Consider the following 20,035-nt stretch of genomic DNA (forward strand, 5'->3'; position numbering starts at 1 on the left):
TGAGTCAGCTAGAGGTTTTAAATTGTTAAGGTGACTATATCTTCCTACATGTCTCTTAAGACTTTTGAGAGTTTTTTATGTGCTAGATTTATGTAGCAATAAAATCTGGAATAAAATTTATTTTCAAAGGTCTTTTTTCTTCACATAAACCTTGATATTTGACTTAAGGATTTTTTTTTCTAGGTCTCTTTTAAGTATTTTTAACCATATTCAATGGTATAGATACTGGGGCAAAACTTAAAAGCATCTCAAAGTGCAATAAACTCAATATCCTTTTTCAAGTAATTTGATCTTGAGTTTCTACATAATGGACAAGCTTACAGCATCATCACTGAAGTTTGGTTTAAGAAGGGCAAGATGATTAGAACAACCAAACACAATATCTAATATGCTTATTTTATTTGTTCCACCTCAGAATATCTCTGCTGACGATTCTTTTCTTCTTCTTCTAATTTTAAAGTGTTTAGCCATCTAACAATAATGATAACTTCAACTGTATCTTTAGTCAAATAATATACACTGTTATTTACAAATTTTAAAGTCAACAAACTGTTCGCATGTACATGGAGGATTTAAAATTTAATCATTGCATTTTCTATCTTGCATTAGTAGAAAAGGCAATGCCTTTAAAAATAATTAGTAATGTTTAGCTTTAATACCTCTAATGGCCTCTTCTATAATAACGTTCAACCTTTCAAGGGCATTTCAGGAAGCATTTCTTTATCTTTTTGCAAAATACAATTCCCTTATTATCAGGCTATCATTATACTTTTATAAGGCAGATACCAGGTAGCCCTTAGAGAAGGGCTAAGCAGGCAAATTAGGACACTGATATAGCAATAACTTGATGTACAAACCTGCTTTAAAGGACACTTAGTTTTTTTTTTTTGGTCTACCTTTAAAAACTGGATTTTAATTTCTCGTCATGAGTAGAGACATACCAGTAGCTTCCTAGTTGTGGTGTGGACTGACGACCTTCCAAGCGTCTCACAAAGAAAATATCTCCAATCCACTGCTTTCTTATTTAATCCTATCCTTGAATTTTCTCCCTTTGTGTAAATTTAGGGAGGTAGAGAATAATGAGGAGGGAGATAATCCCATTTAACTGTTCATCAGTAAAGCTAAGTATGGTGAGCACATTCAAAGTGGGGACTATTTAACAGTCTGGGAAAAATTTAAATCAGATGATGTTTAGATCACTATTTAAAAAAAAAAATCAACTTCTAGGGAGAAAGAGTTGAGGACTTGGGAAGCTATAAAAGAGAATTTTATTGAAACAGTGAAACTCTTCCTCTCTCACTAGTCTCACTGTCTTTTATTCTTTGAACTTCCAAGAAATTGATGTTTATAAAAGTAAGTCCAAATATTGTGTATTGGTATCACCCCTTCAGAACTGTCCCAAAGTAGTTCTAGCATTACAACAATGGGATTGCTGAAAACTGGCTTTTTTTCTGACACTGGCTTTTTTCCTTGAGAGCCACACTTATCCTTCGTAAAGGTTGTTGATGTAACTGGCTTTCCTTGCACTTCTCCTGTTTTCCTTCCAACCTGCATTATAAATTAAACCGATTTCATCTCAAGCCTGCCCTTTCTGAGCAGACTCCTCACAGATTAATTCTAGACACAACAGAGTAGTAGTTAAGACCTTGAAATAAAACTTGCAAGTGATGAGTGAAAGGTACAGGAATTCCAGATTTTGCATTTCTCTTTTTTTCTTTTATACAAAGCTGGCATTGAGCAAATCTTAGAATTCCTCTGAAAACATGAAATCACAACTTCCAGTATAATTCAGATAATAATTTTTGAAGTCTGATTATCTTTGATGCATTTATTGTTTTATGGTTGCGTTGCTGGATATCTCCATTACTCTACTAATTATCTCAAGTCTAGCAGAACTTTTTAATCTAAAGACAAGTGTGATTGCTGCCTCACAGATGAGTCTGTGGAGGTCAGTTCAAGGAAAAGTGCATTTGTCGGAAGTGTGCTTGATTGTCATTTGTTTAGCGTAAAGGACGATGAAGCTTTTGAATACAAAAGCGATTCCTGCACTCATTTCTCAGCATTCACTGCTGCCAGAAAATTGGTGGGAAACTTGGCTGTAAGGACAGCCAGTATTTTCCTGGACAATTTCCAAAACTTAGATGAGTTGTTATTAAAAGAAAAGTCTGTCTGGTAAACATAGACATAAAAGTTCTGATTATACAGTTAGGATAAGAATTTCCCAAGAGTTCTGTGACATTTCTGAATATTTTGGTTAGTTTTTTTTTCTTTTTTAATTTAATTTAACCAACTTAAACAAAAAGGTAAATAAAATAGCCTCAGTTTTTCTTAAAGTTTCGTATATATATATATTATATGCAATAAAAAATATATAATTGTTTAAACCTGAAAGAAGAATAAAGAGAAATTAATGACAGCAGCATTATCCAGATAAATAATCTCCCATAAATTTTGCTTTTTATGCATTTTATAATTTTTTTTATTCCCTCAGTAATCATTTATAAACAGTGTTAATGTACTAACCCCAAAGCACAGTGCTGAACATTGCAAAGATCAGAAAGATACGTAAAGTACAGTGCCTGGCCTCTGCACTGTGAAATTTCTGAATATTTTGGCTAGTGTATTTTTTTTTAAACCAACTTAAATAAAAAAGTAAATAACCTCAGTTTTTCTTAAAGCTTCCTGTATCTAGTCTCTAGGTCTCAAATCTCTCACAATATGATAAACGGTAACATGGATAATGAAAACATGATGTAAGATGCAATAAATGCCACCTGTACAGTAAAATCAAGTACTATTATTCAAAATAGGAAACAGCTTCTTTTAGTTAGTAATGTCAGGATAATCAAGGCCATGCTTTGCAACTAAGTGTTAAAGAACAGAAAGACTTTTAACAGGCGGAAATCCCAGTGGGTAAAATTCTAGGTGAAGAAAGGAGTGTGAACAAAGGTAAAAAAGCAGAAGACACACATAAAACAGTGAGTAGTCAAGTTGGGTTACAGGTTAGATTTTCTGTACAAGAAAAGTGGGAAATTAGGCTACTTAAATAGGAGAGGAGGCAGGTATTGAGAAGCCTTGAATTCTAAGTATGATGTAAAAACATGAATTTGTCAAGGAGCGGTTTCTAAGTCCAGTTTCATTATTCCACCTTTATAGAATTTTATACCCTATAGGAATATTTTTTTATGTGATTTACAAATAGGACAAACAGAAAAAAACAAAGCCGACAAGCTAATGGGGGAGATACATGTTGTTAGGTGCTGTTGAGTCTGTTCCAAATCATGGCAACCCCATTCGTGCAGAGTAGAACTGCTCCATAGGATTTTCATGGCTATGACCTTTCAGAACCAGAACACCAGGCCTACCTTACATGGTGCCTCTGCGTGGGTTGGGACTTCCAACCTTTTGGCTATAGCAGAGAATTTAATCATTTGGCCACTCGGCCACATCATGGAAATATATAACAGGTATAAAAAAGTATTTCCACATAAGCACATATGTACAAAGATATGCATAATATACAGTTTTTGTTCACCCTCTTCAGTTTAATCATGAAGAAAGTGAAGGCCAAAAGATTCATTGCCTGAATCAATATCCAAAGAGTAGCAATTCAGTTATTCTTACTTATATTACTAGCTTATTTAAGAAGCTAGATTTGGCAGGGTTCAAAGGAAGAAACTTTTTTTTTACACCATACTGTGCCAAATCCCTCATTCTCCTACCACAGATCCCTGTACACAAACATGTGCTAGTATATTACTTAAATTGTGTGTGTGTGGGTGTTTGTGTGTATCTGTGTGTGTGTGTGTAGGGGGTCATCAGGTTGCAATATTAAAGAACAGTCTCATTTTGGGGAATTAAAGAGTGCAGTCAAGTCTACTATCAAACAACCAACATGTCATCCAAGTTAAAACTTCTCTTCTACCTCGGCTTGGGTCTTTACTCTTAGAAACCTACAGTGGGGTTGGGATGCACAGAAGCCTACCTTCTTCAGCCTGCTGGCCTTCAGTTCTACTCAGTTTAGTATGAATAAAAGGACAGATCAGTAAAGGGCAAAGTTTTAATTGACTGGTGTTATCCCGATACGGCATCGGTATACTCTCTGGATATCAGAGATTATATAATGCTGGCTATCTTCCTCTATCACAGGAAACTTCTTTACTTCCTGGCACTTGGGATGCAATGGACTTTGGATCACTTTACAACCTGGCCCTAACAGCTTCTCCCTTCAACAGTACATCTATGACCTCTTTCTGAGGAGCTAAGAAACATCTGGAAGGAAAGTCTCTTGTTCAGTGTCTTTCTGAAGATGCATTAGGGTTAGCATGACCTCTTACTTGTTCCATAATATAACACATCTTATCGAGATGTTGGTGGATGCACAGCTCACTCCCCTGCCCCCAGCCTCATCTACCATTCCTGCCTTTCAACTATAGAATTCTTCAGATGAGAATGAGGTATCAGTCCTTATACCCCTCAAATGGCAGGTAACATATTTTGGGGTCTTCCGAGAGTTCTCACTGTGCATTTTACTCCAGTTTGTTTCTTTGTTACTTTAAACCAAGGTGTACAATTTTCTTCAGTTCTTTGGGGATCAGAGGTCAATTTCCCTGCCTAAAAACCATACAATATCTCTTTGAGCGGTTCTTGTGGCTTGAGGTTGATGGTTATAAGTAGAGGAGGCTCAACATTCTAGCAATACACTCCAGTGAATCATCCTTCCTGATCAAATTTCTGTGCTCCCCTTATATACTCTTGCAGTGGGGGATGAACTAAGGGTCAGTGCCCTTTTCTTCATTTTGTTGGTAGTCAGGGGTGGGAGCTGCAGTAAAGGATTCCTCAGGAATGTCTGTACAGATGATCCGGCAACTCTCTTTAGAATATATGGACACTTAATCTACTCTCATATTTTTCACATCTGCCAAAATTCAGAGACAACAGGTCCCCATTAACATCCAGCTATAATTAAGAACTTTAAATATTTCCCACTACCTCCAATATCAAGTGCAAAGTCTTTAGCTTGCATGCTGCTATTCAGTTCAGCTATTGATACTGCCATGTAACAAATAATCTGAAAATTCAATGGCTTACAACAACAACAATCATTTCATTATTTATCATGGTTCCTGTGGGTCAAAAATTGGGGAAGGAGTTGCTGGGCAGTTCAAGCTTAGAGTCTCTCCTGAGGTTCTAGTGAGACAGTAACTGAAGCTGGAAATGTGGGAGGCTAGTGCAGCTGAATATACCACAGACTGCCAGAAGAACAAAAGAATCTGTCTTGGAAGAAGTATGGCCAGAATGATCATTAGAAGTGAGGATTGTGAGACTTCACCTCATGTATTTTGGACATGTTATCAGGAGAGACCAGTCCTAGAGAAAGACATCATACTTGGTAGAGGGTCAGTGAAAAAGAGGAAGACCCTCAACAAGATGGATTGACACAGTGGCTGCAACAATGGGCTCAAACACAGCTACAGTTTTGAAGATGGTACAGGCCCAGTGTTTCATTCTGTTGTACATAGGGTTGCTATGAGTCAGAAACAACTCAATGACACCTAACAACAACAGAGCAGTTGAGGACTAGCTAGATTTGAAGCCTTAGGCCTTTCCATGTGGTCACTGCATGGGTTAGTTTGGGCTTCCTCACTAGCAGACTCAGGGCAGGCAAAGTGTTTATAATGTGACTAAAGGCTTCAAGAGCAATTATTCCAGAGGGCAGTGTAAAAGCTGAATCACCTTATATGACTTAGTTTGAGAAGCCCTGCAGAAGTCCTACAGTGTGACTTATGACACATCCCAGTGTTTACACTCCAGTCACAAGTCCACCAAGTTTCAAAGGGAAAATAATTAGATTCCTTACCTTGGTGGGGTAGTGGGGAGATACTATAAGAATACGTGGGACAGAAAATATTGTTGCTATCTTTGGAAAATAAAATCTACCACAGATATCGTTCATGACCAGGTCCAAGCAAACTCCCAGGTCAATTCCTTCCATTTCTTCATATACAACAATGTATCATCTAACACAGAGAGCTATTTGGGATTCTAAAAAAAAAAAAAAAAATTGTTATATTTTTGTATATCTCACTGCCATTGAGATTATTGTTGCTCTGCACAAATGTATTTTGTTTTAATCTACCCAGCAAAAACCTGTTCAGCCTCAGAAAGCAATTGTCCCGGCACAGCCTTCCCTGACTCCTCCAGAGGGTTGGTGTGCTGCTCAGTGATACACATGAATTTTGCATTTAATTATCTCAAAAAATTTATTAAACTGTACTGTGTAGCCATTTTTCCATATCCTAATAAAACATATTTTCACATATATCTGGACAAGTTTTAACTGTATAATTAAAAAAATTAATGTTCTGTGTCTTAAATTGTCATGTTATAATCATTATTTTACATGCCAAAACAAAGAAGGGATGGCAATGTATTTATTTCAGTACAATGGTCCATCCTCTAACTAAGGTATCTGAAAAAGCATTCTTTCAATGATGCTGTGGAAATGGACACTGTAGAGATATAATTTCAGGTAGAAAGAACTCTTTCCTCTAATTCCTTGAAGAAACTTAAAATATTGAAAATGTGTACCACTTCATGAGGTAAAAAAGAAACAATTTGCTATATTAAAAATAAAATAACAAGTTAAAATGAAAATAAACCTAAATCACCTGATTTAAAGCAGTCTCTCTCGGTCTGTTGTACTGTGGTGGCATGTGTGTTGTTATGAGGCTGGAAGCTATGTCACTGATATTTCAAATATCAGCAGTGTTACCTACGGTAGACAGGTTTCACAGGAGCTTCCAGACTAAGACAGACTAGGAAGAAGGACCTGGGGATCTACTTCTGAAAGAAACTGGCCAATAAAAACCTTTTGAATTGCAGCAGAAAATTATCTAATACAGTGCCAGAAGATGAGGCCCTCAGGTTGGAAGGTACTCAAAATAAAAATGAGGAAGTGCTGCCTTCTCAAAGTAGAGTTGACCGTAATGACATGGATGGAGTAAAGCTTGGGACCTTCATTTGTTGATGTGGCATAACTCAAAATGAGGAGAAAGAGCTGCAAACATCCATTAGTAACTGGAATGTGGAATGTATGAAGTATGAATCTAGGAACATTGGAAGTCATCAAAAATGAAATGGAACACATAAAGATCAATATCCTAGGCATTAGTAAGCTGAAATGAAGTGATATTGGTCATTTTGAATCAATTACATGGTCTACTATGCCTGGAATGGCAAATTAAACAGGAATGATATTGCATTCATCATCAAAAAGAACATTTCAAGATCTATCCTGAAGTACAGTTCTGTCAGGGATAGGATAATATCCATATATCTACAAGGAAGACCAGTTAATATGACTATTATTCAAATTTACACACCAACCTCTAAGCTCAAGGATGAGGAAATTAAACATCTGCAGTATGAAATTGATCAAACATGCAATCAAGATGCATTGATAATTACTGGTGACTGGAATGTGAAAGTTGGAAATAAAGAAATACGAGTGGTGTTGGAAAATATGGCCTTGATGAAAGATAAAATGCTGGAGATCCCATGACAGATTTTTGCAAGACCAACAACCTATTCATTACAAATACCTTTTTACACCAACATAAATGCAAAGTATATGTGTGGACCTCACCAGATGGGATACAGAGGAATCAAATTGACTATGTCTGTGGAAAAAGACAATGGAGAAGCTCAGTATCATTAGTCAGAACAAAGCCAGGGGCTGACTGTGGAACATGTCATCAATTGCTTATACAAGTTCAACTTGAAGCTGAAGAAAATTACACAAGTCCACGAGAGCCAAAATATGACCTTGAGTATATCTCACTTGAATTTAGAGACCATCTCAAGAAGATTTGATGCATTGAACACTAATGTCCAAAGATCAGACAAGTTGTGGAATGACATCAAGGACATCATACACAAAGAAACCAAGAGGTCATTAAAAAGACAGGAAAGAAAGAAAAGATGAAAATGGATGTCAGAAGAGAGTCTGAAACTTGCTCTTGAATGTCAGGTAGCTAAAATGAAAGGAAGCAATGATGAAGTAAAAGAGCTGAACAGAAGATTTCAAAGGGAATTCATGAAGATGAAGTAAAGGATTATAATGAAATGTGCAAAGACCTAGAGTTAGGAAACCAAAAGGGAAGAACACACTTGGCATTTCTCAAGCTGAAAGGACTGAAGAAAATATTCAAGTCTCAAGTTGCAATTTTGAAGGATTCCATGGGCAAAATATTGAACAATGCAGGAAGCATAAAAATAAGATGGAAGAAATACACAGAGTCACTGTACCAAAAAGAGGTGATCAACATTCAACCATTTCAGGAGGTAGTATATGAACAAAAACCGATAGCATCAAAGGAAGAAGTCCAAGCCATACTCTCTTGGAAGAAGTACAGCCAGAATGCTCCTTAGAATCAAGGAGGACGAGACTTTGTCTCACATACTTTTGACATGTTATTTGGAGGGACCAGTCCCTGGAGAAGCATGTCATGCTTGGTAAAGCAGAGGGTCAGTAAAAAAGAGGAAGACCCTCAACAAGATGAATTGACACAGTGGCTGCAGTAATGAGCTCAAGCATAAGAATTATTGTGAGGATGGCACAGGACCAGGCAGTGTTTCTTTCTGTTGTGCATAAGGTCACTATGAATCAAAAGTGACTTTATGGTACCTAACAGCACTGGTGGCATAATGGTTAAGTACTACGGCTGCTAACCAAAATGTTGGCAGTTCAAGTCCACCAGGTGCTCTTGGAAACTCTATGGGGGCAGTTCTACCCTGTCCTATATGGTCACTATGAGTCAGAATTGACTTAACGGCAATGGGTTAACAGCAACAACTCATCTTAAAGTATATACGAATTACTATTATATTGGTATTTTTACAATATTAGATAGATATTTCTTTCATAATAAGAAAATTTTCTGCTGGGCTTAATCTTTAAATATTCTCCTTATGGGATTCTCATTCAGAGTAATTTTGGACCTAAAGAATTGTAACTCCTATTTTCTTATACCGGTGAAGAAATAACCAAAGCAGACTTGTATAAGTTAAGGAATGGAACAATGTAACAAACACGAATATGAAAGAACTAATTATTTTACAACATGAATGGGTTTTTTTAACGACAAAACGAACGTGGCCCAAAGAAATCTTATGGTAAGCTGCACACATAGGTAATAACAACAAAAACAAACACATTGCCATTGAGTAGATTCCAACTCATAGGTAATAACAATGGAAATACAAATAATATGGCATTGTGCTTTGATTGCATTGTAGGCCACTATATTTGCTTATATAAAAAGAATAGGGCACTTCCGCTTGTGATTATCTGATCGACTATTATGCATGGTTTAACTTTTGCCACTGGAAACAATTATATATCCCAGGATCCTAGGTAAAATATGTTATATAAACTTCTAAAAAAACCCTTATTAAATTAAATAAAATTTAAGATATTTTAACTATATACTTTCTAATTAAAAATGTAAATAACGAATAATGTTTAACTCTAATCTCTTTAGATACCTTTGAAAAGTTATTATGAAAATAATATTTCATAATAATAACACGAAAATAGCAATAAAAAAATTAAGAGTCAAAGAGTCTTGTTTAAAAATAATGCAATTTTGGAACTTATTATTAGGGTTTCCTACTGCTACAATAACTTTTTCATTCTGTACATTTGTTAATATAAAGATTTATATGGCTTTTGAAATAAAACCTGCTTTTTAAGGAAAAATGAAAACAAGTGATAATTATATTCTTTGTATATAAAATGAGCCCTGTTGGCACAGTGGTTAAAGCACTCAGCTGCTAATTGAAAGGTTAGTGGTTCAAACCCACCACCCACTCCAAGGGAGAAAGATGTTGGCAGTTTTCTTCTGTAAAGATTATAACCTTGGTAGGTGGGGCAAAGATGGCAGAGTAGTCAGACACTTCCTGTGGTCCCTTTTACAACAAGACTCAAAAAAAAAAAAAAAAACAACTGAATCCATTATATATGACAATCTACAGGCCCCAAACATCAAAGGCAATGTTGAGGAGTTGAACTGAGCAGCAGAGGGAGGGAGAGATGGCTTGGAAGCAGCAAGGAGTTGCCAGACCTGATCCAATGGGAACCGGCACTCTGCAGGCTAGATTGGCTGGTGTGTGTGGTGAGGCAAGCAGTGGTACTCAGGATGCGTTTTCCACACTGGGAGAAACCAAAAGGAGGAGAGTCTACTCAAGCCTCCAGAACCAGTGAAAAGTGGCACTCAGTAGGCAAAAGATAAGTATATACATCTAATCTACTGCACAGAACAAAAAAAAACACTCCATTGGGAAGAACATCTCTCCCATTTACCTGCCCCCTCCCCATTTTGGACCAGGTCCCTTGTGGACTTCAAAGATCGCCAATCGCCATTTCCCCTGGGCTGGAAATAGAACATGTCATGCACACTGAGCCATTCTGCCAGCTTTGGAGAGGGAACAAATCAGCAAACAGGAAAAAACCATCTGTCAGCTCCTTTAAATTGGGCACAGGCATAAGGGGTCCACCGACTTTGAATGACTTTCACCCCTGCATAGACCTGTGTGGGCCTATTTCAACAGCATAGACTCTCATAGCCAAAGTACAAAAGGGTATATACCTGAAGCCTAATATCAGCTATAAGGTAGTTTGGCAGATTCATGACATTTGACACCACTCTACCAGCTAAGCAGGGTCCTCATCTACCAACATCAGGTGATTGAGGACTGGGGGCTACATCCATGCCACCTAGCCACCCATGACAGGGGTCCAAGAATAAGTGGTGCCTCTCAGTCCTTACAGCTAACAGCGTTACATGACTGCAGTCAAGCTGCAAAACCCACCCACCTACATGCTTTAGGGAGCAGGGACACACTTTCCTCCCAGACACTCAGGGGCAGCCATCAGCCCCCTGCCTTTCTCCACGCATGACTCCCTACTGCAGCCAGGTACCTGTGCCTACTCCAATCACCCCTGCCCATCTAGGACTATAGGTGAGAGCCTGTACCATACGTTTGGTGACCTGGACCATGAGCTGCATCCATACAAGAAAAGTAATGGACTCTTAGGCTCACATACCTAGTAACAGGATATGAGAGCTTCAAAAGAGCCAATAATCAAACTAATTCACATGACCAAATTATTTGGGCATATGAAAACACAACAAAACAAGAAGGTAGGACACAGTGAGCAAACACAGAATAAATAAATATAATAACTTATTGATGGCTCAGAGAAAACAGTTGTTATCAAATCACATAAAGAGGCAGATCACGATGGCTTCAGCAAGTGCACAAAACAAAGAATCAAGAAACCTTCCAGAGGAAGAAAAATTCTTGGAATTATTGGAGGTAGAATTCAAAAGATTAATATACAGAGCTCGTCAATAGATCAGGAAGGAGATCAAGCAAAAGATAGAACAAGCCAAGGAACACACTGACAAAGCAATACAGGAACTTAAGAAGGTTATACAAGACTGTTATTACAAATTTAACAATCTGTAAGAATCCATAGAGAGACAGCAAACAGAAATCCAGAAGATTAACAATAACATTTTAGAATTAGACAACTCAGTAGAAAGCCATAGGAACAGAATTGAGACAATGGATGTCAGAATTAGTGAGATTGAAGATAAAGCACTTCACACCAACTTATTTGAGGAAAAATCAGATAAAATAATTTTTTAAAAATGAAGAAGCCCTAAGAATTATGTGGGACTCTATCCAGAGGAATAACCTACGAGTGACTGAAGTATCAGAACAATTGGGAATAACAGAAAATACAGAGAGAACTGTTGAAGATTTGTGGGCATAAAACTTCCCTGATATCATGAAAGATGAGAAGACATCTATCTAAGATTCTCATCAAAAGAAAGTCACCAAGACATATTATAATCAAACTTGCCAAAACCAAAGATAAAGAGAGAATTTTAAGAGCAGCTAGAGATAAACACAAAGTCATCTACAAAGGGGAGTCCATAAGACTAAGCTCTGACTACTCAGCAGAAACCATGCAGGCAAGGAGACAATGGGATGACATATATAAAGCCTTGAAGGAAAAAAAAAAAAAAAAGCAAAAAACTGCTGGCCAAGAATTATATATCCAGCAAAACTGTCTCTCAAATATGATGATGAAATTAGAGCATTTCCAGATAAACAGCAGTTTAGGAAATTTGTAAAAACCAAACCAAAAGTACAAGAAATAGTAAAGGGAGTCCTCTGGTTAGAAAATCAGTAACGTCAGATAACAATCCAAGACTAGAACACAGGACAGAACAACCAGATATCAACCCAGATAGGAAAGTCACAAATAAATCAAAACTTAAAATAAGGAAACAGAAATGTCGATATGTAAAAGATGACAACATTAAAACAAAAAAAGAGGGACTAAATAACATAGTCATAGATCTTGCATATGGAGAGGAAGTCAAGGTGATATAGAGAAATAAAAGATTGTTTTAAACTTATAAAAATAGAGATAAATATTAAGGTAATCACAAAGGAAACTAACAATCCCATACATCAAAACAAAAAAGAAGAAAAACATAAAGATTCAGCAAATACAAAATAAACTACAATGAAAAGGATAAAAAGAAAATACATAAAGAAAAACAACGCAGCACAGAAAATTAAGTGGAACTAAGAAACTGTCAACAACACACATACAAACAAAAATACATCAAGATGACAGCACTAAACTCATACCTATCAATAATTACGCTGAATGTAAATGGACTAAATGTACCAAAAAAGAGACAGAGAGTGGCAGAATGGGTAAAAAAAAAAAAAACTATCTGTCTAAATGCTGCCTACAAGAGAAACACCTTGGACTCAAGGACACAAACTAAAACACAAAGGATGGAAAATAATATATCAATCAAACAGCAGTCAAAAAAAAGAGCAGGAATGACAATATTAATCTCTGACAAAAGGGACTTTAAACTAAAATCCACCACAAAGGATAAGGGACTAAACGGTCAATACAACAGGAGGACATAACCATAATAAATATTTACACACCCAAAATGCATAAAACAAACACTAAAGGCATTGAAAATGGAAATAGACAGCTCCACAGTAACAGTAGGAGACATCAACGCGCCACTTTTGGTGAAGGACAGAACACCCAGAAAGTAGCTCGATAAAGACACGGAAGATCTAAATGCCACAATCAACCAACTTGATCTCATAAACATATACAGAACACTCCTCCCAACAGCAGCCAAGTATATTTTCTTTTCCAACACACATGGAACACTCTCCAGAATAGACCACAAATTAGTTCATAAAGCAAGCCTTAACAGAATCCAAAGAATCGAAATATAACAAAGAAACTTTTCTGACTGTAAAGCCATAAAAGTAGAAATCAGTAACAGAAAAAGCAAGGAAAAGAAATAAAACACATGGAATCTGAACAACACCTTGCTCAAAAACTACTGGGTTATAGAGGAAATTACGGCCAGAATAAAGAAAGTCATAGAATCCAAGGAAAATGAAAACATTTCCTATCAGAGCCTTTGGGACTCAGCAAAAGCAGTGCTCAGAAGTCAATTTACAGCAACAAATGCACACATCCAAAAGGAAGAAAGGGCCAAAATCAAAACATTAACCCTACAACTTGAACAAATAGAAAGAGCTCAGCAAGAAAGACTTTGGGCACCAGAAGAAAGCAAATAATAAAAATTAGGGCACAGTTAAAGGAAATAGACAATAGAAAAACTGTTGAAAGAGTTAGCAAGGCCAAAAGCTGGTTCTTTGAAGAGATCAATAAAATCGATAAACCACTTGCCAAATGATAAAAGAAAAAAAGGAGAGGGAGCAAATACCCAAATAAGAAATGAGATGGGTGATATCACAACAGACCCAAATGAAATTAAAAGAATCATAACAGAATGCTATGAAAAACTATAACAGATTTGAAAACCTAGAGGAAACGGGCAAATTTCTCGAAGCACATTACCTACCTAAACTAATACAGAGGCAGAACAACTAAATAAACCTATAGCAAAAGAAGAGATTGAAAACACAATTTAAAAAGTCCCAACAAAAAAAAAGTCCTGGCACCAATGGCTTCACTGGAGAATTCTACCAAACGTTCAGGGAAGAGTTAACGCCACTACTATTAACAGTATTTCAGAGCCTACAAAAAGATGGAATACTCCAAACCCATTCTATCAGCATAATCCTGATACCAAAATCTGGTAGAGACACTACAAAAAAAGAAAATTATAAATAAATATCCCTCATGAACATAGGGGTAAACAAAATTCTAGAGAATAGAATTCAACAACATATCAAAAAAATAATTCACCATGACCTATCAGGATTCATATCGGGTATGTAGGGATGGTTCAACATTACAAATACAATCTATGTAATCCATCACATAAATAAAACAAAAGATAAGAACCACATGATCTTATCAATTGATGCAGAAAAGGCATTTGACAAAGTCCAACACCCATTCATGATATAAACTCTCAGCAAAATAGGAATAGAAGGCAAATTCCTCAACATAATAAAGGACATTTATACAAAACCAACATCATCCTAAATCGAGAGAGGCGGAAAGCATTCCCCTTGAGAATGGAAACCAGACAAGGATGCCTTTTATCACCACTCTCATTCCATATTGTGCTGGAGTTCCTGGCCAGAGCACTTAGGCTAGAAAAGACATAAAGGCAACCAAATTGGTAAGAAACAAGAAAAAGTATCTCTATTTGCAGATGATATGATCTTATAAACAGAAAATCCCAAAGAATCCACAAGGAGACTACTAGAACTAACAGAATATTTCAGTGAAGTATCAGGATACAAGATAAACATACAAAAATCAGTTGGATTCCTGTACACCAACAAAGAGAACTTCGAAGAGGAAATCAAATCAATACCATTTACAATAGCCCCCAAGAAGATAAAACATTTAGAAACAAATCTAACCAGAGATATAAAAGACCTATACAAAGAGAACTACAAGCCACTACTGTAAGAAACTAAAAGAGACCTACATAATTGGAAAAACATACCTTGCTCATGGATAGGAAGACCTAAAATTGTGACAATATCTATTCTACCCAAAGCGATCTACAGATACAATGCAATCCCTACACAAATTCCAGTTGCATTTTTAATGATATGGAGAAGCAAATCACCAACTTCATATGGAAAGGGAAGAGACCTTGGATAGGTAAAACATTACTGAAGAAGAAGGACAAAGTGGGAGGCCTCACACTACCTGACTTTAGAACCTATAACACTGCCACAGTAGTCAGAACAGTCTGCTACTGGTACAACAACAGATATATAGACCAATGGAACAGAATTGAGAATACAGACGTGAATTTATCCACCTAGGAACAGCTGATATTTGAAAAAGGCCCAAAGTCCATTAAATGGAGAAAAGACAGTCTCTTTAACAAATGGTGCTGACATAATTGGATATCCGTCTGCAAAAAATGAAACAAGACCCATACTTCACACCATGCACAAAAACTAACTCAAAATGAATCAAAGACCTAAATATAAAATCTAAAACTATAAATATCATGGAAGAAAAAATAAGGACAATGCTAGCAGCCTTAATACGTGGCATAAATAGAACACATTACCAACAATGCACAAACACCAGAAGAGAAACTACAAAACTGGAAACTCCTAAAAATCAAACACCTATGCTCATCCAAAGACCTCGCCAAAAGAGTAAAAAGACAACCTACAAACTGGGTAAAAATTTTTTGCTACCACATATCTGACCTGGGTCTGATCTCTAAAATCTACAAAATACTGCAAACCTCAACAACAAAAACACAAACAACACAACTAAAAAATGGGCAAAGGATATGAACAGGCACTTCACCAAAAAAACATTCAGGTGGCTAGCAGATACATGAGGAAATGCTCAAGAGCATTAGACATTAGAGAAATGCAAATCAAAACTACAATGAGATACTATCTCACCCCAACAAGGCTAGCATTAATCTAAAAAATACAAAATAATAAACATTGGAGAGGTTGTGGAGAGACCAGAACACTTACACATGGCAGGCGGGAATGTAAAATGGTACAACCACTTTGCAAATCGATTTGGCACTTCCTTAAAAACCTAGAAATAGAAGTACCATATGATCCAGCAATCCCATTCCTTGGAATATATCCTAGAGAAATAACAGCCATCACACAAATATATATATATATATATACACACACACTCATGTTCATTGTAGCACTGTCCACAGTAGTAAAAAGATGGAAACAACCTAAGCGCCCATCAACAGACGAATGGATAAACAAATTACAGTATATTCACACAGTGTAATACCACACAAAGATAAAGAACAATCGTAAGCCTGCAAAATATTTCATAACATGGATGAATCTCGAGGGCATTATTCTGAGTGAAATTAGACAGCCACAAAAGGATAAACATTGTGTGAAACCACTTACCATAAGAACTCAAGAAAAGGTTTAAATATAGAAGAAAACATTCTTTAATGGTTACGAGGGTGAGGAGGGAGGGAAAGGGATATTCTCTGACTGGATAGTAGACAAGAATTATATTAGGTGAAAGGAAGGACAACACACAATACAGGGGAAGTCAGTACAACTGGACTAACCAAAAGATAAGAAGTTTCCTAGATATAACCAAACACTTCTAGGGACAGAATAGCAGGGGCAGGGATCTGGAGACCATAGTTTCAGGCAACAACTAGTTCAACTGACATGACAAAGTTTATTAAAAAAAATGTACTGCATCCCACTTTGGTGAGTGGTGTCTGCAGCTAGAAAGCTAGAAAGTGGCCATCTAAGATGCATCAATTTGTCCCAGCCCACCAGGAGCAAAGGAGAATTAAAAACACACACATAAAAAAAACCAAACCCACTGCCATCCAGTCAATTCTGACCCTACAGGACAGAGTAGAACTGCCCGTATAGTTCCCAAGGAGCACCTGGTGGATTCAAACTCCCGACATTTTGGTTAGCTGCCGTAGCTCTGGAAATCCTGGTGGTATAGTGGTTAAATGCTATGGCTGCTAACCAAAGAGTCGTCAGTTTGAATCCACCAGGTGCTCCTTGGAAACTTTTGGGGGCAGTTCTACTCTGTCCTGTAGGGTCACTATGAGTCGGAATGGACTCAACGGCACTGGGTTTGGTTTTGGTTTTGGCCATAGCACTTAACCACTACACCACAAGGAAAATATTAGCCCAAGAGACAGAAAGCTCCACATAAACCAGAGGCTCCATCAGCCCGAGACCAGAAGAACTAGATGGTGCCAGGCTACCACGAATGATCACCCTGACAGGGAAAACAACAGACAGTCCCTGATGGAGCAGGAGAAAAGTGGGGTGCAAGCTCAAATTCTAGTAAAAAGACCAGATTTAATGGCCTGACTCTGGAGGAAACCCGAAGACATGGCTCCCAGACTCTGTCAACCCAGAACTAAAACCGTTTCCAAAGCCAACTCTTCAGACAAAGATTAGGCTGAACTATAAGACAAAAAATGATACTCATGAAGAGTGTGCTCCTTAGCTCAAGTAGATAAATGCAGCTAAATGGGCAGCTCCTGTCTGGGGGAGAGATGAAAAGCAGAAAGGGACGGAAACTGGTTAAGGGAAATCCAGGGTGGAAAGGAGGAGTGTGCTGTCGCATTATAGAGAGAGCAACCAGGGTCACATAATAATGTGCGCATAAATTTTTGTATGAGAAACCAACTTGAGCTATAAGCCTTCACTTAAAACATGATTAAAAAAAAAAAAGATATACAAGTGACTGATAAGCAAATGAAAAGATGCTCAACATCTTTAGTCATCAGGAAAGTAAAAATTTAAATCACAATAGGTTACCATTACACAGAGACTAGACCGGCTAAAATTAACAAGGCTGATGACACAAAGTGTTGGTGAAAACATGGAGCAATTTCAACTCTCATACACTGCAAGCGGAAGTGTAAAATGATACAATCATACTGGGACAGTTAAGCATTTTCTTATAAAGTTAAACCTACACTTACTATAAAAAAAAAAAAAAAAAACCAAGCCAGTTGCCTTTGAGTTGATTCCTACTCATAGCAGCCTTATAGGACAGAGTAGAACTGCCCCATGGGGTTTCCAGGGAGTGTCTGGTGGATTCAAACTGCCCATCTTTGGGTTGGCAGCCGAGCTCTTAACCTTTGCGCCACCAGGGTCCACACTTACTACACAATCGAGCAATCCCACTCCTACGTATCTAACAGAGAGAAATAAAAGTGTATGTCCATGCAAAGACCTTTATTTATAATAGCCCAAAACTGTAAACAACTCAAATGTCCATCAACAGGGGAATTCTATAAACAACTTGTGCTATTCCTATACAGTAGAATACTACTCATAAACAAAAATTACTGATACATGCAATAATGTAAATGAACCTCAAAAAATTTTGTTGAGCAAAAGAAGCCAGTCAACAAAAGAGAACATATTATATGATTTCATTTATATCAAATTCTAGAACTGATGAAACCTGGCTAGAGTGCTAGAAAGCTGCTCAGTGATTGCCTGGAGCAGGGCTACAGGATTGACTACAAAGGGGCTTGAGAGAGTTTGGGGAAATGAAAATGTTCTACATTTCCATTGGGGTTTTTTTTATTATATGTAAATTATACCTTAATGGAATTGATAAAAATAAAAGACTTCAAAAAAAAAAAAAAAAAGATAATAGCCTTGGAAACCCTATGTGGCAGTTCTAAACTGTCCTATAGGTCACTGTGAGTCAGAATCAACTTGAAGGCAACAAGTTTGTATATAAAATTTACTATGTATATTTAGACTCAAAGTCCAGACATAAAATATTTTAGGTTTATCAAAAGACCATAAAATAGACCCCTATATTTTGATATACAAGATTAGCTAATTATCTTTTATTCTCATAATTCCTTCAGAAAATTATGAAATTTACTCCAAATAACAATTTTTGTTTAACTTCACTTATGCATCTTAGCTCATTAGACTCCACCCAATATTTAAACGACTCTTTAGGTAAGCCCCATATTGATTTTTGAAGGCTATTGTGTACCAATGCTTCAATTTGTTGTACTGACAGTGGCAAAGGAAATCAATATTAGCTAAGGTACAAGGTTCTGGGAAAATTTAAAAACAATGAATCTGCTAAGCTAGTCGTCCTCCGTTAAGTTTTACAATTTTTATATAAAAAGACGGGGAAAAAGCCCGGGATGTTGATGAACCAGCCTCATAGCTTTTCACATCACCACCACCACCAATGCTCAAATACGTCAAGGCCTTTGTGAAAAATGAAAACCGGTGACAATGAAAGCATTCAGCTTGAAAGATATATTACCTCTTTCCCACGTTACATTTCAGAAACAATACAAAACAGGATTACTAGTCCCAGCGGAAGGAAGGACTCTTTACAAGTGATATTACCATTTCAAAATATCTTTGTATAAAAGCAGAGCTAAATAAAGACTTTGAAACACCGGGATTTCTAAGACAGAAGCTAGAGTTTCTGTATATAGGATATATTCCTGGGTGAAGAGGGAGAGCAGTTGGGAGTTGAATGGAGTCAGTTCGTACCTCACTGGTTCACGCTTAGGTGAAGTAAAGGAAACAAAAAAATCTGTGAATATAAAGATTGTAGGTATATTATCACCGTGTGTAGTGTGGGTTTTATAGAGCATAACATTTAAATCAAATATTGGTATACAAGTGTCAGAGAAGCCAGTACCCTGAAAAGAAGTGCCCATTCAAAGACGAAGAAGCTAAATGTCTGCAAATTATCTGAAAATGATTACACAATCCACTTGGTGAGGAAGCTCTTTTTCTGATCTGTTGGCCATTTTCTAAAACCTCGGGAGGTTAAGGAGCCCTGATGATGCAGCAGCTAAGGGCTCGGCTCCTAACCAAAAGGTTGGTGGTTTAAATCCATGAACTACTCTACGGGAGAAAGACATGGCAGTCTGCTTCCGGAAAGACTACAGCCTTGGAAACCCTAGGGGGCAGTTCCACTCTGTCC

This window comes from Loxodonta africana, chromosome 1, assembly GCF_030014295.1.
Source record: "Loxodonta africana isolate mLoxAfr1 chromosome 1, mLoxAfr1.hap2, whole genome shotgun sequence".
Taxonomy (NCBI): Eukaryota; Metazoa; Chordata; class Mammalia; order Proboscidea; family Elephantidae; genus Loxodonta; species Loxodonta africana.